Source organism: Nicotiana tabacum, chromosome 11, assembly GCF_000715075.1.
Source record: "Nicotiana tabacum cultivar K326 chromosome 11, ASM71507v2, whole genome shotgun sequence".
NCBI classification, from domain to species: Eukaryota; Viridiplantae; Streptophyta; class Magnoliopsida; order Solanales; family Solanaceae; genus Nicotiana; species Nicotiana tabacum.
The window spans coordinates 19,995,811-20,022,419 of NC_134090.1; the positions used below are offsets into that span (position 1 = coordinate 19,995,811).

The 26,609-nt window shown below is 38.9% G+C and overlaps 1 pseudogene; it reads left to right on the forward strand.

The window, feature by feature from the left end:
- Positions 1–19,580: 19,580 nt before the first annotated feature.
- Positions 19,581–23,928, forward strand: LOC142165765 (mogroside IIIx synthase-like; annotated as a pseudogene).
- The last annotated feature ends 2,681 nt before the right edge of the window (positions 23,929–26,609 follow it).

Below are 26,609 nucleotides of genomic sequence, written 5' to 3' on the forward strand. Positions count from 1 at the left end.
CTTTTCCAAAAGCTTGCACAAAGGATTCACTACCTTAGAAAAATCCTTGATAAATCTCCGGTAGAACCCTGCATGCCCAAGAAAACTTCTAACCCCCTTGACAGAAGTAGGGGATGTGAGCCTTGAAATCACTTCAATTATGGCCAAGGACTATGCCCTCCTCAACTATGAAGTGGCATTTCTTACAATTAAGCACAAGGTTGGTTTCTTCACAACGGGCCAACACTCTATCAAGATTTTTCAAACATTCATCAAACGAGTCACCCACAACACTTAAGTCGTCCATAAATACCTCCAAAATGTCCTCCACCATTTCGTTAAATATGGTCATCATACACCACTAGAATGTAGCTGGTGCAATACACAACCCAAATGGTATTCTAGAAAAGGCAAAGGTACCATACGGACAAGTGAAGGTTGTCTTATCCTGATCTTATAGAGCAATCAAAATTTGGTTGTACCCAGAATACCCATCCAAGAAATAGTAGAATACATGCCCAGCAAGTCTGTCTAGCATCTGATCAATGGAAAGTGATCCTTGCGGGTCACTTTATTCAACTTGAGGTAATCCATGCACACCCTTATCCGGTGACAGTCCTGGTAGGAATCAACTCATTTTGTACATTGGTAACCACGGTCATACCACCCTTATTCGGCACATATTGCACCGGCGAAGTCCAAGAGCTATCAGATATTGGGTACACAACCCCGACATCCAACCACTTGATCACCTCTTTTTTCATAACTTCTTGCATTGCCTCGTTCAACCTTCTTTGATGTTCTAAGAAGGGCTTTGCATCATCTTCAAGAATAATCTTGTGCAAACAGAATGCGGCGCTTATCCCCCGAATATCAGCTAAGGTCCATCCAATTGCCTTCTTCCATTTTGGAGCACCACCAATATGGCATCTACCTACATGTTAGTAAGACAATAGGAAAGAATAACTAGCAAAGTTGAACTAGGGCCTAAGAATTCATACCTGAGGTGTGGCGGCAATGGCTTTAACTCTAACACGGGAGGTTCCTAGATTGAGGGCTTTGTTGGTGGAGTCTTCCTATTCTCAAGATCCAAAGAGAATTTCTGAGGCTCATAACACTAAGAGCACATTCCATGTAAAGCACTGACACACTCCATCCGGCCTTCATCCTTATTTACATCAAGATTCAACAAAACTGTCTCTAGAGGGTCCTCCATATTGATCTTTGCACTAGTATCATCAATTTATCCCTGTCGTGACAAGATCCATAAATGAGCAGACTTTACTACTGTTGGGTTGCTTCATTGACTTACACACATGAAAGACAACTTTTCCATCACCCATCCGGAAGGTGAGTTCCCCTGCTTCCATATCAACTAAGGCCTTCCCAGTTTCAAGGAAAGGTCTTCCCAAGATTATAAGCACCTCAAAATCAACCTCGTAGTCAAGGATTACAAAATCAGCTGACAAGATAAATTCGTCCACCTGGACAACAACATCATCAATTTACCCAATGGTCTTTTCATTGTTCTATCCGCCACTTGCAATCTCATAGAAGTCGGCCTCGGTTGCCCACTACCCAAAGTCTTTAAAACTGAGTAGGGCATCAAGTTGATACTTTCCCCCAAATCACATAGTGCTTTTGCAAAGTATGCACTCCCAATGGTGCAAGGAATGGTGAAAGCACCAAGATCTTCTAACTTTGGAGCCACTGAGTGCACTATTGCACTAACTTGGTAGGTTATCTTGATAGTTTCACAATCCATGGATCTTTTCTTTGTCACCAAGTCTTTCATGAATTTAGCGTACCCTGACATTTGTTCTAGAGCTTCCACCAATGGCACATTAATTGATAAGCTCTTAATATGTCAATAAATTTCTTAAACTAGTTCTCATTTTTCTGCTTCACAGGCCTTTGAGGATAAGGTGGAGGTGGCCTTGGAAAAGGGGCCTTGGCTTTAGGCACAACCGTTTTCGGCATGTCGATTACATGTTCCCTAGACGGGTTCACTTCATTCTGAGGTTCCACCTTGAAATCTTGGATATCAATCTTGACTTCCTCATTCACGTTCTCATCAATCACATTCTCAACCACCAAAGGGATCTCATCCTCTTTCAACTCAACTTCATCACTCAAAATTTCTTTTTATTTAGAGGCATTCACATCACCGCCTCATCCACTTCTTGTAGTTACCGCCATTATATGCCCGGAATTGTTCCCACCCTTTGGGTTGACTACCGTATCACTAGGTAGAGCCCCCTTAGGGTGAGTATTCAAGGATTATGAGATTTGGCCTAATTGAACTTCCAAGTTTCTGATTGAAGTATTATGGGATGCCAACTAGGCATCAGAGTCGGCATTCTTTTTCATCATTTGTTCAAACATCATTTAGATTATCCCCATTTCATTGTTGGATGAATTAGGACATTGGGATGGAAATGGGTGTGGATTGTTTGGTTGGTGATACATCGGAGGCCTTTGAAAGCCTTGCCCTCAGTTTCCTTGGTTGCCATTGTTCCAACCACCCTGATTGTTGTTTCCAACCCAGTTATTGTTGTTGCCACTCCAATTACCCTGATTGTTCTGATTATTGTTCTAGTTTCCCCAATTTGAAATTTGGTTTTTGTTCCCCTAATTACTATTCCCTTGTTGTTGTTGATTTCCCCAATTGCCTTGGGGTCTCCATTGTTGTTGGTTGGAAGAATTGCCCCTTTGGACCTGATAGTTGTTCACGTATTGCACTTCTTTATTCTGATCATCATACCCATCATCTTGGAACCCACCACTATCTTGGTCATAATGATCCGAACTCCCTTGGTTCTGTTAACCTCTTTGTCTTCTTTTGTTCACTAACATGTTGACACCTTCCATAGCATTTACTTATTGTGGAGTTTGAACCTGCTGTAGTTGTGCCTTTGCTAGCTGGTTCATTGTTGTTGTCAGTTCTACTATTGCTTGCCCATGATCATGGAGCTCTTTGTGCAAGTGAATGATAGTGGGGTCACCTTGTGGCACATTGGCTCTACTTTGTCAAGCGGGAGACGTGTCAGCCATCCCATCCAATATTGTATTAGCCTCATCATACGGTGTGTTCATGAAATTGCCCCCGGCAAGTTGGTTCACTATTCACTAATTTGTTGTGTTAATGCCCCGGTAGAATGTCTATTGTATCATTGCCTCAGTCATATCATTGTTGGGACTTTCCTTTACCATGGTTCGGTGTCTCTCCCATATCTCATGCAGTGGTTCGTTGGGCTCCTGCTTGAAAGCTAAGATTTCATCCCTCAAGGTCGCCATGTGGCCCGGCGAGAAAAACTTTGCAATGAATTTAACTCATCCCAAGTAGTGATGGAATGGTTGGGAAGCCTTTCAAGCCAATCCAAAGCCTTCCCTCTAAGTGAAAAAGGGAATAATCTCAACCGAAGTGCATCCTCTGGCACATTTATTTACTTGCTCACCCAATAGGTACCCATGAAACTCTTAAGGTATTTGTAAGCATTTTGATGGGGAGCACATGTGAAATACCCTCGCTGCTCCAACAAATTTAGCATCACATTTGTAATTTTGAAATTTCCCACCTGGATTCGGGGTGGGACAATTGCACTAGCATATACTTGGTTTGGAATCACCCGAGGAGCCACTCTTGGAGGTGGCGGGGCAAGGTCTGGAACATTATCATTGGCCTGGCGGCCTCTCCTTTGGGATTGAGGCACTATAGGTACCCCATCATCAATATTATCATCTACCTCCTCCCCTGGTGGAAGGTCTCCAAGAGGTGCGTTGTTTGCCGCCATTTGGTACCTGAGTTGGCGACACACAAATATTAGTAACACAGAAGGAAAGAAAAACAAAACTATTTAGATAGATAGCCAAACCATTAGTTCTCCGACAACGGAGTTCAGAATAGTGATCGGTGCCAACCCTACACCACTACAAAGTGGCAAGAGCGGTCGATGCAGCTTTTACCCGAGAAGGTCGGGATCGAATCCATAGTGAGCTAGAATGTTTGGGATTTGGATTTCTATCTAAACTAACAGTGCGTAGTGCTCTTAATTACACTTTCAATCATATTTGTTTGTTTGTTACTTCTAATTTTATGCTAATGATATGTGAAATTAAACTAAGTATGAATGCTTGTAAGATTTTCTAAATGGTTAAAACAACACTAGGGAAGTGACTTTCTCCTAGGTGAATACTTGACGGATTCTAAAGCCTAAGGCAAAGTTGTTATGTTGGAAATTGCGATATAGCCAATGCACGAGACTACACACTCTATACCTCTTGGTAGCTTGAGTGACTTTGTCCTAATTGACTTTCTTAAGACCAATTGGGTGTCATAATTGTGCAAGCAATATAGGCTCAAGTCGGGTATTACTATCTCTAGGTTTAACCCTTTAATTGGGGCTATTAATTTCTTAAATACATCCCAATTCCTTATTGGACTGATTTTCCTAAACTCAGGCTCTCTTTCCCAAGAAAAGCCCAAGTCAAGAAGGCACAAATTAGTGTTTGCAACCACTAATTAAGCATGGAAAAAACAAATCAGTCCAAATATAAACTACCCATAAACATCTAAGCCTTAAAACAAAGGACCCATCAAATACCCACACTAGGGTTGAGCCACAACCCTAGCTAATAGGTCTAGCTACTCATAATAACGGAAGAAATCAGATTAATAGATGAAGAATAACCAATATAATATGATTATAAAATATGAATTGAAGATTCAGTGTTAATCTAGCTACAAATTACTCAAAATAGACTAAAACCGCCATTCACGTGCTCTGCAAAGATAAAGATAACCTAAAAATCTGGAAAAAAAAGTATTTATACAAGGCCGAATTTTCTGGACAAAAATACTCCTAACAAAGGTACCGCGGACCGCGGAAAATGTACTGCTGTTGTGGTGAGGCTTTTTAGTTTCTTTGCTCTAGCCACCACGGTCCGCATAAAATGCACCGTGGCCGCGGTGGCTTCACTGCGATCCACACAAAATGGACCGTGGACCGCAATGGCTTCCAACTTCAAAACTCTCAGCTCTCTGAATCCCCTCTCCGTGGACCGCATAAAATAGATTGCGACCGCGAAGAGGCTACTGCGGCCGCGAAGAGTCTACCGTAGACCGCAGTGCTCGAGCTTCCAAAAGTGCATCTCTCTAATCTTTTCCACCTCGGACCGCACTAAATGGACCGCGGCCGGGTGGGTCTATTGCAGCTGTAGTGGATTTTATGCTATAGCAGTGCCTTGACTTGTTCTTGGTACGTGTGTAGGTTTCACTCCTTTTTGAGCTGGTTTTCACTACTTGTAATTTCTTGATTAAACCCTGCAAACAAGCACAACATGTAAGCTTTCGGGATTACTTGTATACATTTTTAGTCCAAAACTCAACCAAAAATGAGTATAAAATAGACTAGAATCCCTAGTTATCAAATAGCATAAGTGATAATGAGGGAGAATGGACAATAGGTGAGGGACAGAAGTGGGGAACACACTTACACCTAAAGCAGACATAGCCATGGAGAGCAACTAATCAAACGGGCTAGCAGGTTCAGCAGGATTTCAACACATAGGAAAACACAACATAGATAACCACACATTGAAAGAATTGGGAGAAAGAAACAAGTGTGCAGGATTAGCAGTCATGACACTAAACCAATTGAGGCTTAAGAGGTTCAGATTAAGTTAAACATGCATCCTAGAGTCATGCTAATCAGTATTTAGACATGATAGGGAACATATTTTGTGATAAACACTGGAAGAACAGGGTATCAAATGAACAAAGGACATACTAGAAAACATATTAGCATAGAGGCAGGATCATAGTCGATAGTAAATAGCTTTAATACAAATTGCAACACATTGTACATGCTGAGCAAAAATTGCAAGGACTTAAAATAGTGTAAGATATAAAACTCATACCAAATATCACATATGCGTATTCTGGGATTGTCATAATAGACTAAACAACAAGAGAAGATCTAAATCATGTCACAAAATTGTTCAAGCAAGGCATGCGGTAACTGTTAAGATCTCAATTAGTCACTAATGGGGTATGGGGATCTAGTGAGCATACTGAGTGACAAAATAGCAAATGAACATGTCATACAGACATTCTAGCGTTTACTATAGAGGGTAAAGACAAACAAATAAGCATGAATTAGGGAAACATCTAGACCCTTGCACTCAGATTACCCAAGTTAGGCTAAGGCAAACACAGAACTAGTAGCATTAAGAGGAGAGTCGGATTCTAACAGACTTAGAACAAAGTAAAATTAACAAACTTGTATACAAAAGTAATCCAGAAAACATATTAAGCAAAGAATTTTAGAGGTGAGAACATACGTAAATCAAGAACACATAGGAATGAAACTGCAAGAGTCTAGTATCTTACCAGTTAAAAGAAAAACAAACAAAGTAAAAGATCCACAAGAGTCAAGAAGAGTTTGAACAGTGGATTCTTTGTGGCCTTGGCTTTCAGTCGGTCACCACAAAACAAAGAGCGAGATAATAAGAAATTCACAGAGCAAAGCCTCAAGTTTTTTTAGTGAGATTATATCGATTCAGGTCTGTCTAAAAGGAATGGGGGGAGGGGTTTATATAGTAGCACAATCGGATGCACAAACAAGGAAAATAATTGATTAAACACAGGTAAGGAAAGAAGTCAAGTAATTACAGACAAAGAAAAGGGAGAAATCTCACATGCAAGACAATAAAATAACAGAAAAGGAAAAGTATCAAACATCAAACCCTAATCAGGGTTTTAAACTCGAAATTGAACTGGTATGAAGGATCCAGTTCATCACTCGTATAAGGACGGAATATCACACAAATATTGAAGATTGAGTAGATTTTCGTCCGTTACAAAAGAGGTATTTTCCAAAATCAGGCAAATACCTAAGTAATACCAAAATCGAGTAACCAGTACCAAAGGAAACCAAATGTGATAAGGAAATAGTGGTGAAATTCCATTATCAACGGGATTAGGAGATGGGATTTAGGGGTGAGACAGTTAGGGTTTGACAGATATAAAGAGAGCGTTGAGAGAGTTTAAAGGCAGTGGGTTTAGAGGGAATGGGGAATTAGGGTTTGGGGTTGGGTAATAGAAAGGGTAGGTTAATTGTAGGCCATTGATTTTAGAGATCAACGACCAGAATTTTAAAATGGGGCTATGGCGAGTTAAAGAAACGGGTACCGACTGGGTTTTTGGGGTAGGGGTCATTTGGTTTGGGCTGGCTGTCATGACCCAAAATCTAACCATGGTCGTAATGGCACCTATCGTGTTACAAGGCAAGCCTACTTCCCAAAATATTACTACTAAACCAATTATAAGAAATTAATAAAATGTTTCAACATTTAGATTTTTCATAAACTAAATCAACTCTAAATATAATATAGAAAAATACAGAAACGAGCCCCAAACATCGGGGCCTCACTAAGTCATAAGCGCTAAAACTATAAACTAAGATATATAAACTGTCTAACTATCCAAAAAAATAAATGACAAGAGGAGTAACAAGGTCCTGCAGACACTAGCAGCTACCTTGCAATCTCCACAGATAGCCGGCTTGAACTCAACGATCACCGCGCTATGACTCACCTGGATATGCACATAAAGTGCAAGGTGTAGTATGAGTAAAACCGTCTTCGTAGTAACATAAATAACTAAGGAACTGAGCAGTAGTGACGAGATAATTAAAACAGTCCAATTATTTATTTTCACAATTTAAAAATAAACAGGAATAAACAGGTAAATTCCATAACTCAGTAAATGCCACAAAGAAATTTAACAGATAAATGCAGCGACAACACAAATAAATACAAACTCACAACAGTATCACTCATCACTCGCACTCAACACTCAACACACCCAAAACACTCAATATTGTGCGCTCTCTAAGGGTGTGTACAGACTCCGGAGCGGCTCCCAAAGCCCAAGCGCTAAGCACGGACAGCTCACGAGCCATAATATCAATACCTAGATCAGCACGGTCAGCTCACGTGCTACACGGACAGCTCACGCGCTATGGTATCAATATCTGGACCCACATGCTCAGCTCATGTGCTACGCGGACAACTCACATGCTATGGTAATAATATCCACACAAACAGGCCCTGGCCTCACTCAGTTATGTACCTCTCTAGCCTCTCAATGCACCACCAATAAGGGGATACAACCCACATCAAGTATCACAACATATCAGTAAAATAATAAAGACTGAGGTAAACATGTACAATAATTTCTATGACTGAGTACAAAAAACTTGAGCATGAATGAAGCCTAAACATGATCTCTAACATGAAGGCAGACAAGTTCACCAACAAGTAAATGCATAAATACAGATAATGGTTATTAGGCCTCACAGTCTCACGGGACGGACCGAGTCTCAATCCCTCGAGGTATACACCCACACGCTCATCATCTAGCGTGGGTATCACCTCTGAACAATCACGTGACATCAAATTCTTCGGGTTTATACCCTCAAAGCCAGAGTTAAAACTTTTACTTACCTTAACAACGTTAAATCCTACTTCGGGATGCCCTCATCCCTAGACTCGGTCTCCAAAAGCTTTGAATCTATCCATAATCAGAATAATACTATTATCATAGGCTAAAGAATCAAATTCCACAATAAAAACTATATAAATAGGCCAAAAATCCAAAACCGACCAAAATCCGGCCCCCGGGCCCACGCCTTGAAACCTATCAAAAATGGCAGAATAAGAAACCCAATCCTCTCCCGAGTCTAACCATATAAAATTTGTCAAAATCGGACTCTATTTGGTTCCTCAAATCCTCATTTAAAAGTCTCCAAAACTCAAGCCCTAACTCCCTCAATTTCACTTTGAAATCATTAATAAATTCCCAAAAACGAAGATGGATTCATGAAATATAATCAAAAGTGAGTAGAGAACACTTACCCAATTACTATGGTGAAAATCGCCTCCAAAGCCACCCAAATTCGAGCTCCCCAACTCAAAATATGACCGAATGAACAAACCCTTATTTTATATTATTTTGCTAGCTATTCTGCCTGGTTTCTCGTGCCAAATGATCCTAAAACTCGCTTTTTATGCCTATAACTTCTAAACTTCCAAGTTTCGCCAATTCCAGCCTAATTCTACCACGGACCTCCAAATTATATTACGAACACACTCTTAAGTCTAAAATCACCTAACGAAGCTAATCGAATCATTAAAATCCAAATCCGAATTCGTTTACTGATATGTCAACTTCCAGTTGACTTTTCTAACTAAGAGACTAAGTGTTCATTTCACTCCAAAACTACTCTGAACCCAAACCTACCAACTCGATACAACATAACAGAGCTGAACAACATGTAAAAAAATATATATGGGGGAAATGGGACTATAACTCTCAGAACGAACGACCGGGTCGTTACATCCTCCCCCTCTTAAACAAACATTCCTCCTCGAACGAGTCTAAAAGCATACCTGGAGTCTCAAATAGGTAAAACCTTTAGCAATAACTTCTCGTCACATTCAAATCATATGAACTCATCTCGCGGTCACATCATACTGATCACGTATCCATCCGGCCATCATTTCCACTAATAGGGACACTACCAGACACATAAGTCCAAAAGCACGCGCTCACACAATCAACACCTCAGTGCTCAATCTACAGTTAAAAACCTGGCCTCAAGTCCTCCAGAATGGCCCAACACCAACACACAAAAACCACATCTTGCACCTCATCCAGGGAATCACAATTCGTCTATGCAGAACTGATACCGAGCGCTTATGTGCGCATACGAATGCGTGGAAGGAATTCAAAGAGTTACACTTCAAGCTGAATCAATACTGTACGATAAGAATTCAAGAATGTGAAATTTTCCTAAAGGTTCTGCAGTCTCTCAAAGATAAGTACAGACGTCTCCGTACTGATCCACAAGACTCTACTAAACCCGCTCATGACTCGTGAGACCTATGTAACCTAGGCTCTAATACCAACTTGTCACTACCCAAAATATAACCATGGTCGTGATGGCTCCTATTGTGTTACAAGGGAAGCCTACTTCCCAAATTATTGCTACTAAATCGATTATAAGAAATTAATAAAATATTTCAACATTTATATTACTCACACTAAATCAACTCTGAATATAATCAATATAAAATATGGAAATGATCCCCAAACATTGGGGCGTCACTAAGTCATAAGCGTCTAAAACTATAAACTAAGATATATAAACTGTCTAACTATCCAAAAGAATAAATGACAAGAGGAGTAACAAGGTCCTGCGGACACTATCAGCAACCTTGCAATCTTCACAGATAGGCGGCCTGAACTCAACGATCGTCGCGCTCTAACTCACCTGGATCTGCATATAAAGTGTAGGGTGTAGTATGAGTACAACCGTCTCCGTAGTAATAGAAATAACTAAGGAACTGAGTAGTAGTGACGAGCTAAGTATAACAATCCAATTATTTGTTTTCATAATTTAAAAATAAATAGTAATAAACAGGTAAATTCCATAACTCAGTAAATGCCACAAAGAAATTTAATAGATAAATGTAGCGACATCACAAATAAATACAACCTTACAGCAATGTCACTCCATCACTCATCACTCGCACTCAGCACTCAACATACCCAAAACACTCAACACTCTGTGCTCTCTAGGGGTGTGTACAAACTCCGGAGCGGATCCCAAAGCCCAAGCGCTAAGCACGGACAGCTCACGTGCCATAATATCAATACCTAGATCAGCACGGTCAGCTCACGTGCTACACGGATAACTCACGCGCAATGGTATCAATACTTGGACCCACACGCTCAGCTCACGTGCTACGCGGACAGCTCACACGCTATGGTAATAATATCCACACAACCAGTCCCTCGGCCTCACTTAGTCATGTACCTCTCCAGCCTCACAATGCACTACCAATAAGGGGACACAACCCACATCAAGTATCACAACATATCAGCAAAATAATAGAGATTGAGCTAAACATGTACAATAATTTCTATGACTGAGTACAAATAACGTGAGCATGAATGAAGCATAAACAAGATCTTTAACATGAAGGTATACAAGTTCACCAACAAGTAAATGCATAAATACAGATAATGGTTATTAGGCCTCACAACCTCAGGGGACGAACCAAGTCTCAATCCCTCAAAGTATACACCCACATGCACATCACCTAGTGTGGATATCACCTCCAAACAGTCATTTGACAACAAATTCTCCGGGTTTATACCCTCAAAGCCAGAGTTAAAACTGTTACTTACCTTAACAGCGTTAAATCCTACTTCGGGATGTCATCATCCCTCGACTTGGTCTCCAAAAGTTTCGAATCTATCCATAATCAGAACAATACTATTATCATAGGCTAAAGAATCGAATTCCACAATAAAAACTATATAAATAGGCCATAAATCTGAAACCGACCAAAACCCGGCCCCTGGGCTCATGCCTTGAAACCTGTAAAAAATGGCAGAATAATAAACCTCATCATCTCCTGAGTCTAACCATATAAAATTCGTCAAAATCAGACTCTGTTTGGTCCCTCAAATCCTCATTTAAAACTCTCCAAAACTCAAGCCCTAACTCCCTCAATTTCACTTTGAAATCATCAATCAAATCCCAAAAACGAAGATGGATTCATGAAATATAACCAAAACCGAGTAGAGAACATTTACCCACTTACTATGGTGAAAATTGCCTCCAAAGCCGCCCAAATTCGAGCTCCATAACTCAAAATATGACCGAATGAACAAACCCTTATTTTATATATTTTTATGCCAGCTATTCTGCCTCGTTTCTCGTGCCAAACGATACCGAAACTCTCTTTTTATGCCTAAGAACTTCTAAATTTCCAACTTTTTCCAATTCAAGCCTTATTCTACCACGGACCTCCAAATTATATTCAGGACACACTATTAAGTCTAAAATCACCCAACGAAGCTAATCGAATCATAAAAATCCAAATCCGAATTCATTTACTCATAAGTCAACTTCTGGTTGACTTTTCTAACTTAGCTTTCGACCTAAGAGACTAAGTGTTCATTTCACTCTAAAACTACGTCGGACTCAAGCCTACCAACTCGATACAACTTAACAGAGCTGAACAACACATAAATAAGTATTGATGGGGGAAATGAGACTATAACTCTCATAACGAACGACCGAGTCGTTACATCCTCCCCCTCTTAAACAAACATTTGTCCTCGAACGAGTCTAAAAACATACATGGAGTCTCAACTAGGTGAAACCTTTAGAAATACCTTCTCGTCACATTCAAATCATATGAACTCATCTCGCGGTTACATCATACTCATCATGTATCCATCCAGCGACTATTTCCACTAATAGAGACACTACCAGACATATAGGTCCACAAGCACGTGCTCACACAATCTACACCTCAATGCTCAATCTACAGTAAAAACCTGGCCTCAAGTCCTCCAGAATGGCCCAACACCAACACACAGAAACCACATCTCGCACCTCATCCAGGGAATGACAATTCGTCTATGCACAACGGATACCGAGTGCTTATGTGCGCATACGAATGCGTTGAAGAAATTCAAAGAGTTACACTTCAAGCTGAATCAATACGCACGATAAGAATTCAAGAATGTGAAATTTTTCTAAAGGTTCTGTAGCCTCTCAAAGATAAGTACAGACGTCTCCATACTGATCCGCAAGACTCTACTAAACCCGCACATGACTCGTGAGACCTATGTAACCTAGGCTCTGATACCGTGTCACGACCCAAAATCTAACCATGGTTGTGATGGCGCCTATCGTGTTACAAGGCAAGCCTACTTCCCAAAATATTATTGCTTAACCGATTATAAAAAATTAATAAAATATTTCAACATTTATATTTCTCACACTAAATTAACTCTGAATATAATCAATATAAAATATGGAAACGAGCCCCAAACATCGGGGCGTCACTAAGTCATGAGCGCCTAAAACTATAAACTAAGATATATAAACTGTCTAACTGTCCAAAAGAATAAATGAAAAGAGGAGTAACAAGGTCCTGCGGACAGTAGTAACTACCTTACAATCTCCACAGATAGTCGGCCTGAACTGAACTATCGCTGCACTCTAAGTCACCTGGATCTACACATAAAGTGCGGGGTGTAGTATGAGTACAACCGTCTCTGTAGTAACAGAAATAACTAAGGAACTGAGCAGTAGTGACGAGCTAAGTAAAATAGTCCAATTATTTATTTTCACAATTTAAAAATAAACAGGAATAAATAGGTAAATCCATAACTCACTAAATGGCACAAAGAAATTTAACAGAAACATGCAGCGACAGCACAAATAAATACAACCTCACAGCAGTTCACTCCATCACTCATCACTCACATTCAACACTCAACACACCCAAAACACTCAACACTCTGCGCTCTTTGGGGTGTGTACAGACTCCGAAGCGGCTCCCAAAGCCCAAGCTCTATGCACGGACAGCTCACGTGCCATAATATCAATACCTGGATCCGCACGGTCAGCTCACATGCTACACGAGTAGCTTGCACGCTATGGTATCAATACCTGCACCTACAAGCTCAGCTCACGTGCTACGCGGACAACTCACACGCTATGGTATCAATACCTGGACCCACACGCTCAGCTCACGTGCTACGCGGATAGCTCACACACTATAGAATTAATATCCTCACAACCAGGCCCTCGGCCTCACTCAGTCATGTACCTCTCCATCCTCGCAATGCACCACCAATAAGGGGACACAGCCCACATCAAGTATCATAACATATCTACAAAATAATAGAGACCAGGTTAAACATGTACAATAATTTATATGACTGAGTACAAATAACGTGAGCATGAATGAAGCATAAACATGATCTTTAACATGAAGGCAGACAAGTTCACCAACAAGTAAATGCATAAATACAGATAATGGTTATTAGGCCTCACAGCCTCAGGGGACGGACCAAGTCTCAATCCCTAGAGGTATACACCCATACGCCCATCACCTAGCGTGGGTATCACCTCTGAATAGTTATGTGACATCAAATTCTCCGGGTTTATACCCTCAAAGCCAGAGTTAAAACTGTTACTTACCTTAACAACGTGAAATCCTACTCTGGGATGTCCTCATCCCTCGACTGGGTCTCCAAAAGCTTCAAATCTATCCATAATAAGAAAAATACTATTATCATAGGCTAAAAAATTGACTTCCACAATAAAAAATATATAAATAGGCCAAAAATCTGATACCGACCAAAATTCGGGTCCTCGGGCCCACACCTCAAAACCTATCAAAAATGGAAGAATAATAAACCCCATCCTATCTTGAGTCTAACCATATAAAATTCGTCAAAATCGGACTCCGTTTGGTCCCTCAAATTCTCACTTAAAACTCCCTCAATTTCACTTTGAAATAATCAATCAAATCCTAAAAATGAAGATGGATTCATGAAATATAACCAAAACTGAATAGAGAACACTTACTCTAATCCCTATGGTGAAAATCACCTCCAAAACCGCCCAAATTTGAGCTCCCCAACTCAAATATGACCGATTGAACAAGCCATTATTTTATATATTTTTTGCCAGATATTCTGCCTCGTTTCTCATTCCAAATGATCCCAAAACTCATTTTTATGCCTCTAATGGATTTCTTGTGAAATTCTTGTCACGTTAGGCTTTTGAATCACTCAATTTGACCTTATAATGAATGAGATATGTTTGTTTCAATATGTACAAATAATGCAGATTTTTAAATACGCCAACAGTTGCAATTTCGTAATTAATCTGGAAAATCTGGCAACCTAATTCTTGGTAAAATCACCATAAAATCCTAATACGATGTCCAAATTCTACAATTCTTTTTGCTACGAGTCTATTATTACAATACAGATCTAATGCTTCAATCAAAAAAGAAATCGAAGCTCATTTGTTCAATATGATATCATTTATGCTTGAAGAAACGACATCAGAACATTAGAAAAATGAGCACAACACAACTCAAACCTATCCAAAACTCACCCGAGGCACTCGGGACCTCAACCAATAATTCGAACAAGTCATATATCACTAACCGAACTTAGTCGAACCTCCAGAACACCCAAAACAACACCAAAACACCAAATCAACCTCGAATTCAAGCCTTAGAACTTCTAAACTTTCAACTTTTGCCAATTCAACCCTAATTCTATCACGGACCTCCAAATTATATTCTGGACTCACTCCTAAGTCTAAAATCACCCAACAAAGCTAATCGAATCATAAAAATCCAAATCCAAATTCGTTTACTCATAAGTCAACTTCCGGTTGACTTTTCTAACTTAGCTTTCTAACTAAGAGACTAAATGTTCATTTCACTCCAAAACTACTCCAAACCCAACCCTACCAACTCGATACAACTCAACACACCTGAACAATACATAAATAATAATAGATGGGGGAAATGAGACTATAATTTTCAGAACGAACAACCAGGTCATTACACTAGGGTATTGGGCTGGTTGTAACTACCCGACCGGTCGTTTTGAGCTTTTGCACTTTGATTGCCAGTTCTCGGGCATGACTTGCCCTGTGTGATGTATTGTGACTTATGTAAATCGTCGGTTTTGATTTTCAGGGTAATCAGAATGAATTCGGAAGAACAGTTCTCATTTTGAAGCTTGATATTTGAAAGGTTTGACCAAGATTTGACTTGTTAGTACATAATCTCGGATTAAAGTTTTTATGATTTGGTTAGCTCCGTTAGGTGAATTGGGACTTAGGAGCGTTATTGGAATGCATTTTGGAAGTCCGTGGAAGTTTTAGGCTTGAATTGGCAAAATTGAGATTTCGGCGTTTTCCAGTTAATAGGTGAGATTTTGAAATTGAGGTCAGAATGGAATTCCGGAAGTTGCAATAGTTCTGTTTGTGACATTTGGGATGTGTGTGTAAAATTTCAGTCATTCAGACGTGGTTTGGTTGGGTTTTTGATCAAAAGCGAAATTCGGAAGATTTTGGAATCCTAGGCTTGAATTTGATGTGATTTATGTGTTTTAATATTGTTTTGAGCGTTCCGAAAGTTGGGACGAGTTTGAATAAGGTTATGGGATATGTTTGTGCTTTTGGTTGAGGTCCCGGGGGCCTCGGGGTGATTTCGGATGGTCGATGGGGAGATTGGGAGTTTGGTGAATGCTGTAGATTTGATGTTTCTGTTGTTTCCGCATCTGCGGATTTAGGACCGCAGGTGCGACACTGCAAATGCGGTAGATTGGTCGCAGAAGCGGAAATAGGCTGGGAATATTGTGGCCGCTGCGAAGGCGCAGGTGCGGCAAGGCATCGTAGATGCAAATTTTGGTAACTTAAGTGAAAGACCGCAGAAGCGGCTCTTGGTCCGCAAAAGTGGTACCGCATATGCAGTGGATTTACTACAGGTGCGAAAATGCCTAGGTTAGAATGTATATATTTCACCCTTCGCGATTTTGAGAGGGTTTTCACCATATTTCATTCGGAAGAAAGCTTGGAAGAGCTAATTGAAGACGGAATTCAAGAGGATTTCGTGGAGATAAGATTTTTGGACCCTAAACTTGTTTCTATAATGAATTTTAACATTTTAACCGTGAAATCTATGGAAAATCAGTAGCAAAATTGGGGGTTTAGGGCTTGAAAATTGGAGACCTTAATCTAGGGATTTGAGGGGTCATTTGTGATCGGATTTTTGTTTTCTTGATATGTATAAACTCGTGAGAAGATGAGGATTCCATTGATGTTAATTTTATCGGATTCCGAGATGTGGGCCCGGGGGCCGGGTTTGAGCAATTTCGGATTTTTTTTATGTAAATTGGATATTTTCTAGTGGGCTTTGTTCCCTTAGCATATTTTAATGATTATGTACTGATTTTGGCTAGATTTGGAGCATCCGGAGGTCGATTCGTGAGGGCAAAGGCATCGGGGGCTAGAGTTTGGACCGGATCGAGGTAAGTAATGATTGTAAATGTTGTCCTGAGGGTATAAAACCTTGGATTTCACATCGTTGTGCTATTTTGAGGTGACGCACATGCTAGATTATGAGCATGGGGTCGTGCACCATTGGGGATTGTGACTTAGTCCATCCCGTATGATTGTTTAACTGCGTATTTGATTGAAAACTATTTGTTATCATCATGTGTTGGGCTAAATACTATGTTTTGGCCTCGTGCCAACTGTTTTGGACCCTTATGGGACTTTTTTTTTTACTTTTCCTCACTGTTTTAACTTAATAATTATACTCAGTCATGCTACATTTTTTGTAATTTTCTAACTCAGCCTTATTTATTAAAGTTTGGCACTACAAATGATCTTTGGTTTGAATGCCCTATTTTACTGATAGTCCAAGTGACTTGTGAGGTTGAGGGCTGAGAGAGAGAGAGAGAGACCGAAGGTCTGATTATGAGGTTAATGACTGAGAGAGGCCGAGGGCCTGGTTGTGAGGATTATATATATATATGGATCAGACTGCACGCCGCAGCAATATATATTTATATATGTATATGGATCAGGCTACATGCCACAACGATATATATTGGATCGGGCTGTGCGCCGCAGCGATATAGCGTTTAGGATATAGGAGCCCCTCCGGAGTCTGCACACCCCCAGTGAGCGCAGTCGACTATCTATATGGATCGGGCTGCAAGCTGCAGCGATATATGGATCGGGTTGCACGCCGCATCGGTTACTATATGGTACCTATTGAGCGTGAGTGCTGAGTGCGAGTGTTGATTGGTAGGAGTTGAGTCATGAGTGATTGAGAGGCTTGCCCGAGGGGCTATATATATATATATATATATATATATATATATATATATATATATATACATGTACATGAGTGATGCTTTGCCCGAGGGGCCTGTTTATGAACTTACTAGTTTCACTCATCCTTAAAGTGAGTTTCTATTAAATATGTTGATTTAATTACTGCTTTCACTCATCTTTAGACCGAGCCTCTATTGAAAATGTTGAACAAATGCTTTAAACAACTTTCATTTAAACTGAAGTTTTTAAGTTATGAAATGGTTGTGAATTTCTGTTATGCCGAGGGGCTGTATACGAACTATGCTTTGCCCGAGGGGCCGATTATATATATATATATATATATATATATATATATATATATATATATATATATATATATATATATATATATATATATATATATATATATATATATATATTTCATTAAACCTCTATTGAAAAGGTTATAAAGATATTTTCCAAAGGATTTTACTGATGTTGGAAGTCTAACAAAATGATTTGAATGGTATCTTGTTTTGGGAACATGTTGTAATCACTGTGGTGCTATGACGTGGTTTACGTGATTTCTTACTGCTCAGTTTTCATTTACTTTTATTACTCACTAAGTTGGAGTACTCACATTACTCCCTGTACTTTGTGTGCAGATTTAGGTATTTCTGAACCCGGTAGCGGGTGTTGATCGCTCAGAGGCAGAGTCATCGGAGTTTAGCAAGGTATATGTCTGGCGTTTGCAGCCCAGCTTTTCTCCCTCTTGTTTTCTTTAGACTGTATTTAATACATTTTTTCAGACTTTGTCATTGTATTCAGATTTTAGTAGATGCTCATGACTAGTGACACCCCGATGTCGGGCTTGAGTAATTATTCCGCACTTTTCTTTTAAATTTTCATTATGAGATTATTGGTTTATAAATGGTATAAAAACAATTTTTATTGGAAAATGGTTGATTCAGGAGTTATGTCGGCTGACCTAGTTTCACGATAGGCGTCATCACGACCGGGTCAATTTTTGGATCGTGACACTGGTGTATTAGGGTAATTAGGCCGAGGTTTGGGTAATTTTAGGTCCGAAAACAGGTTTAGAATTAGGCTATCATTTAAATACCCAATATATAGTAAAAATAATTTATAAAAGTAGTTACTAAACAACAAAAAAGTTATTTATGCACTAAAAATAGTTAAGAATAAATACTTAACGTTATAAAAATATAAAAAGTTATTTTCTGCATAAATAATGTAATTATACATTAATATGGGCTATCATTGCAAAAATGTGTAATTAGTCCTAAAATGCAAATGTAATTATCAAAAAAGTAGTAAAATATTTATAAACATTCATGTATGTGTAAATGAAGAGTTTAGATAATTAGTTCATCATAAAATAATTTGAAGGATAATTACTAAATATTTATATAATAAAATGCAGAAATAAATCGATTGACAACCTTTTAAAATTATGGAAAATTATGAAAAATGCTTGTATAGGCTTATAAGATAAATGCTGTGCGTATATTTTTTTATATTAGAAATAAATTAATCTTAAACTTCCTATTTTATCTTTAACGAGATAATTTATAACTAAATAAATTTAGAGGCGGAGTCAGAATTTAAAATTTATGAGTTTTGAACTTTCCTCGGAACTCATAAATCGTCTTAGTTACTGAGTTCGTAATTAAATATTTATACGTATTTTTTTTTCTAATACAACTAATTTTATGATTTATTCGAGTAACTTCAGCATGCAGATCCTTTTTAAACTTCTCTGATTATTTCTGAATCAAAAACCATCATCATACTTGTAACAAGATCCATCATAAAGAAACTAAGAGAAAGAGAAAGGGAGAAATCTAGTCATCAATGGAGGGCAAGAAAAACATAATTACCATACTCATGGTACCATATCTAGCACATGGTCCCATAAGTCCATTCCTAGGGCTAACCAAGAAACTCACAACTAGAAATTTCCACATTTACATATGTTCTGCTCCTGTAAATTTAAACTCCATCAAGAAAAATGTCGCAGAGAAATATTCTCAATAAATTAATGTCACGACTAAAAATTTAACTAGTCATGATGGCGCCTAACCCAACCCGCTTGGTAAGCCAATTAATAGCTATCTAATTCTAATGAAATTAATAAGGCAATTAAATAAAAGAAATTATCAGAATCTTATTCATTCCCCTAAGGACTGGTAGTACAAATCATAAGCTTCTAAGATTAGAATTTACAAAACTAGTATGGAATAAATATATCATCTCTTCAAAAGGTACATAAACATATTTATATATTCTAAGGCTACCATGAACAAGAGGCAGCTACAACCGAAATGCAGATACGTCTTCAGTAATAATTTGTAATAAATACTTGGGGTTGGCAGTCATCTGCACGCAAGGTGAAGAAGTGTAGTATGAGTATAACCGACCCCGTGTACTCAATAAGTAACAAACCTAACCTTACGTTGAAAGTAGTAACGAGTTAGAACAAAGGTCGATCTGACACCAATGACCAATAACAGTTCATGACAATCTAAAGCAAGTAACAAAAGGAGTAACTTAGAGATAAAAAGAACATCTTATTCATAGTTTTCCAAAAAAATAGTTCCGCTTTTCAAGTATATCAGTGAAAATCCAAGCCTTTTACTGAAATTGCCAAAATATATGAGTATGTTTGAAAACTGTAATTTTTTCCAAAAGTTTTTCACGGTAAATGCTTCATTTTCAAATGGCATGATGAAAATACATCTCAATGCCTATATGTTAATATATGTAAGAAGTCATGAATGACGTGATACCGTACAACATGAGGAATGCAACTCAGTGATAAAAGCATATACATACTCTCAGAGTATCAATTTACTCAGTCCTCCCAGTCACTCAGTTCTCACAGTCATTCAGTCTTCACAGTCATTCAGTCTTCACAGTCACTCAGTCCTCCCAATCATTCGGTGCTTGGCACTCGCACTCAGTAGGTACCTACACTCACTGGGGATGTGTACAGACTCCGGAGGGGCTCCTTTAGCCCAAGTGCTATAACAAGCCAATCATGACATAAATCAGTAAAATATATTGCGGCGTGCAGCTCGCTCCCATCATGAATCAATAAAACATACTGCAACATGCATCCCGATCCCATAAACATCCTCACCATCAGTCCCCCGGCCTCACTCAGTCATCAATCTCTCCAGTCTCTGGGGCTCACAATGTCATGAAAAATCAGCCCAAAATAATGATGTGATGTATTGTTTAATGGTAACAGAGATTGATATATGATATAATATGAATGCGTATGACTGAGTATGTAATGCAATGAAAGCAGATAGCTCAATAGCAGAAATAACCTCAATGAATCCCAACAGGATAAGCATGTAGCCTAGGCATGGTTTCTAACATGGATCACACATCAAGTGCTCTAACACGTATAGTACAATAAAATGTTCAGATAAGATAGCTGCACAATTTTTATGGAATCGACTAAATCACAGTCACTTCGGTACACGCCCACACACCCGTCACCTAGCATGCACGTCACCTCAACATCAATCACATAACATGTGATTCGGGGGTTTATACCTTCAATACCAAGTTTAGAAGTGTTACTTACCTCGAAAGAGCCAATTCGAATACTGAGCAAACCAAGCGATGCTCCAAAAATGTCATCCCGTGCGTTCCGACCTCCTAACCGCTCGAAACTAACCAAAAAAACTCAAATACATCAAACAATGCTAAAGGAATCAATCCCAATCGACAAGGGTCAAATCTTGAATCAAAAGCCCAAAATTAACCAAAAAGTCCAACTCGGACCCACACCTCAGAACCCGACAAAACTCACAAAATCCGAGAACCCATTCAATTACAAGTCCAACCATACTAGTTTCACTCAAATCCGACTCCAGATCGATGATCAAAACTCAAAAATTCACTTTCTGAAACTTTATGCTAAAACCCCCAATTTCTCTTTAGAATTCATCAACCAATTGCTAAAAAAGAAGATAGATTCATGAAATAACATCAAAACCAAGTGTAGAACACTTACCAAATCCTTGTGATGAAAATTGATCCAATAAATCGCTCCATTCCGAAGTCCATAGCTCAATCTGTGATAAAAATGACCAACCCTCAAACTTATAACATTCTGCCCAGCGATTTCTGCTTTTGCAGGCACATGAGCCTCTTCTGAGACAGGAGCTCTGCTTCTACGGTCTATTCCAGCCAAGCCTTCTTGCGCTTCTGCAACCAACTGTATGCATCTGCTGACACGCAGGAGCGGAAAGGGCCTCGCACCTACGACCTCTGCAAGCTCCCTTCTTGACCTCTTCTGCGGTCCAATTCTCACTTCTGCGAGCTCGCGTCTGTGGTGCCCACTCCGCAGGTGCGATTACACCATCAAATTGCAAATCTTCCGTAACTCTTCAACTTCAACCCTTATTCCGAAAATCATCTGAAATCAACCCGACGCCCCCCGGGACCTCAACCAAATATACCAACGAGTCTTAAAATATCATATGAACTTAGTCGAGTCCTCAAATCACCTCAAACAATATAAAAAACACGAATTGCACAAAGATTCAAGCCTAATGTATTTTGGAACTTCCAAATTCCACAACCGACGCTGGAATATATCAAATCATGTCTGATTGACTCCAAATTTTGCACACAAGTCCCAAATGATATAACAAAGCTATTCCAATTTTCAAAACCACAATCCGAATTCGATATCAAAAGTCACTACCGGTCAAACTTTCCAAAAGTCAAACTTTCGCCATTTCAAGCCAAATTTAACTACGGACCTCCAAATCACAATCCGGATATGCTCCTAAGTCCAAAATCATCCAACGTAGCTAACAGAACCATTAAAACTCCAATACGAGGTCAAATACTAAAAAGTAAAAAATGGTCAACTCTTCCAATTTAAAGTTTCCTAGTTGAGAATCATTCTTCCAAATCAATTCCGAATAACCTGAAAACCGAAACTAATAATTCACACAAGTCATAATACATCATACAGAGCTATTCATGCTCGTAAACTACCGAGCGAAGTACAATTACTCAAAACAACCGGTAGGGTCATTACAATTGAATTAGTCGAGCTTCATCTTCCATCTTTGCCAAGTTTTTCTCCTCATTACCACACTACCAATGGCCTCGCACCTCATCTTATGAAAACCTAGAAAAAAGTATTTCAGACGGTCGCTCCAAACTTTTCCAAAATATTACAAGCTCTAAATCCGGACTTGGTCATTTATGACTTCAATGAGCCATTGGCTGCTCCGTTGGCTTTATCTATGAATATTCTTGCTGTGCAGTTCCTCCCTTTTGCCGCACTGTCGCAACTTCCACATATCTGAAAACACAGAAGAGGAGTTCCCTTTTCATGAAATTTACGTGCGCGAATACGAAATACTTTTATTGAAGGAAGCTCTTAATCAAGCACCAGGACAAAAATTCCCATTTGACTAGGCACTTAGGCGATCACGCGATATTATTATGGTGAAAACTTGAAGAGACATTGAAGGAAAATATATGAATTATCTTTCAAATTTGGTATCCAAGAAAATAGTCCCGGTTGGTACACTAGTTCAAGAATCCACGGACCAAGATAAGACGAGGAGACCATACAATGGCTTGCCAAGAAAGGAAAAAGTTCAATTGTGTTTGTTTCATTTGGGAGTGAGTATTTTTTATCCAAGGAGGAAATACATGCACTAGCTCAAGGGCTAGAGCTTAGCAAAGTGAACTTCATTTGGGTCATTAGGTTTCCACAACGTGAAAAAATTTGTACCATTGAAGATGCATTACCAGACGGGTTTCTTGGAAGGGCAAGAGAAAGAGGAAAGGTTTTGGAAGGATGGGTTCCACAAGCTGCAATTCTTCAACACACGAGTATTGGTGGGTTCGTGAGTCACTGCGGATGGAGTTCTTTCATGAAAAGTATGAAGTTTGGTGTGCCTATAATTGCAATGCCAATACAATTGACCAACCAATGAATGCTAGGCTTGTAGTAAATATCGGGATGGGAGTTGAAGCAGTGAGGGACGAGAATGGGAAGCTACAAAGTGAAGAGATTGCAAAGGCGATAAAGAATATGGTAATGGAGGAAAGTGTGGAGGCTGTGAGGAAGACAACTAGAGAATTGGGTGAGAAGATGAATGCAAAAGGGGATAAAGAGATAGATGGAGTGGTGGAAGATCTGGTGGCACTTTTGTAACAACAAATGACCAGCAATAGAATTTAAATTATATCTATTAAAAAATTATGCCGTTAGTGTAATTTAACTATTATAATAAATTATAAATATTAATCATCTTAATTTTGAGAGACACGTTATTTCTGGACAATTACCTTAATTAATAGATGGGGTTTAACTTCTATATCACAATTTAACAAAAATTAAACAAATCATTTCACTCTTAAAGATAATCACAACATATACCAATAAGGAAACAGTTAACTTCCACTGGCATGACGGTCACTTCCAATCCAATTTTTAGCAAGTACAACTGCCATATTCTTATTTTAAGACCTAATTTCAGGCCAACATTATCGTTGATCAAAACAGAGTGTTATACTAAAACATCACATGATCAACAGAGAAATAAGCACAATTTCGTCAATTAACACACGATGTCAAACAAATAAGGGAACCTAACAATCACAGGAGCCGATGTAATACACTGTTATGGATTCTTCTGAAAGCATAACTTTCGACACATAATATAGATATTAATGGAACTAAATTAGGATAGAATATTCACCAAATCAGTATCTTTTATTCTTGATTTTATTACTGTATATTTCTGATTCTTACCACTTTGATTATGATTCGTCTTGGATCATCAATAATGATTTTTCTTTAGACTTCGGATACTTGATCGACCCACGTACTTCTATTATGTCAATATTAATTACTACTAATTTATATTTACTGATATTGTGTGATTCCTTCCCACACAATTCACTTGTATTTAAAGAGCACATATCAATGATGCACAGCAAGCCTTTTTCCCTTTACTCTACTCCTTTACGGTATCAGGCAATAAACACTCAAAAGAGTATAGACTACAAAATCATCTTCTCCCTCTTATTCATAAAGTATTCTTTTTTTCCTCCCCTCTAAACCACCAGAAAATCAATGGGTGATTCCTTTGCTTCAGGCACTAATCCAAACAACAATGATCCAGTCAACCCCTCTGTTCTTCAAAACAATACCTCTTCCACAGTTATTGATGTTGTTGCAACCAAAAAACAGATTATTAACATCAACCCAATTGCACAGCTTCCTATCAAACTTGTTGGTGGTGCAACCTTCGCAACATGGAAAGCTCAAATTCAAAAGGTCATGAATGGCATTGACTTGATGGGTTATCTCGATGGATCTATAACACCACCTCCACACACCATTAAGCAAGAAACTCAGGATGTTGTCAATCCAGATTTAAAATTTTGGTTTCAACAAGATAATCTCATCGCCAATGCCTTAATGGCATCTGTCGGTTCCACTATTGCACCATCTATTGCCTCCGCTGAAACTTCAAAAGAAGCATGGAATTATTTGCATAACACATATGCGAACAGATCTCAAACCCGGATCTATAGTCTTCGAGATGCACTAGCCAAATTTCAACGAGATCAAATTCTGTCACTGATTATCTCAGAGAACTAAGAACAATCATTGATGAGTTAGTTGTTGTCGGTGTTCGCATTTCTAATGAAGAATTGGTTGTGAAGATACTGAGCGGTCTCAGACCCGAATATGAAGCACTGAGTACTGTTATTCGATCAAGGGACTCACCTATATCTATGTAGAATTGGCACACAAGCTCACAGATCATGAACTTTATCTCAAGCAAGCTGAAAAGAAGAAACCAGTAACTCCTATGGCTGTTCAAGTTGCACAGCGAACAGTAAACAATAATAATAATGGCAACATGCAATCTCATTGTTGGTCTGTACAGCCTCAATGGCGTCCGCAAACTACTCCTATTGGACAACAACAATGGCGTTCCCAAAACACTCAAAGCAATGGAAAGTTTTCCTAGCCATGGCGTCCCTCTGCTCTGTTGCAGTCCAAAATGCTAATTTAATGTTAGTTATGTCAAAAAATTGGCCATACAACAAATATTTGCCGTTCAAAATCACATAACCATTTTGAAGCCAAGGCTATGTATCCTTCTCGAAATTCTCCCAACGCTGCTCCTTGGATTCTGGGTACTGGTGCCTCACATCATATTACTGCCGATCCTCTAAGCATAGCCTCTCCACATTAATACACAGGTTCTGAAAAGGTTTCAAAGGGTTATGGTAATGGTATTTCGATCACCCACACTGGTTCTACTACACTAAACACTCCACTTCGTTCTTTTTCATTACATGAAATTTTATGTGCTCCTTATCTTAAAAAGTATCTTATATCTGTTTCAATATTTTATCAACAAAATCAAATATCTATTGAATTCGTTCCTTCGTCTTTTGTTGTGAAGGCACTGACTACGGTGGTACCGCTATTACAAGGCTAGAATAGAGATGATTTGTACGAAAGGCAAAAGCTTACAACTTCAGCACATTCATCTCCAACAGCCTACACGGAAAATACCTCAAAAGTTTCTCTATCTATATGGCATCTTCGTTTAGGACATCCTAATATCCGCCTTCTACAGTTTCTCTTAAACAATCATAAGTTGTCTTATTTTGATAATTATTAATCTTGTAATTCATGCAACTGCAATAAAAGCCACGTGATTCCCTTTTCGCAGAACTCTTTGTGTAGTTAAAAGCCTTTTTGAAATACTTTACACGGATGTTTGGGGTCCTTCACCTGTTCTCACCCAGGATAAAAAGCTTTATCACGTTATCTTTGTCGATCAATTTACCAAATACATTTATACACAT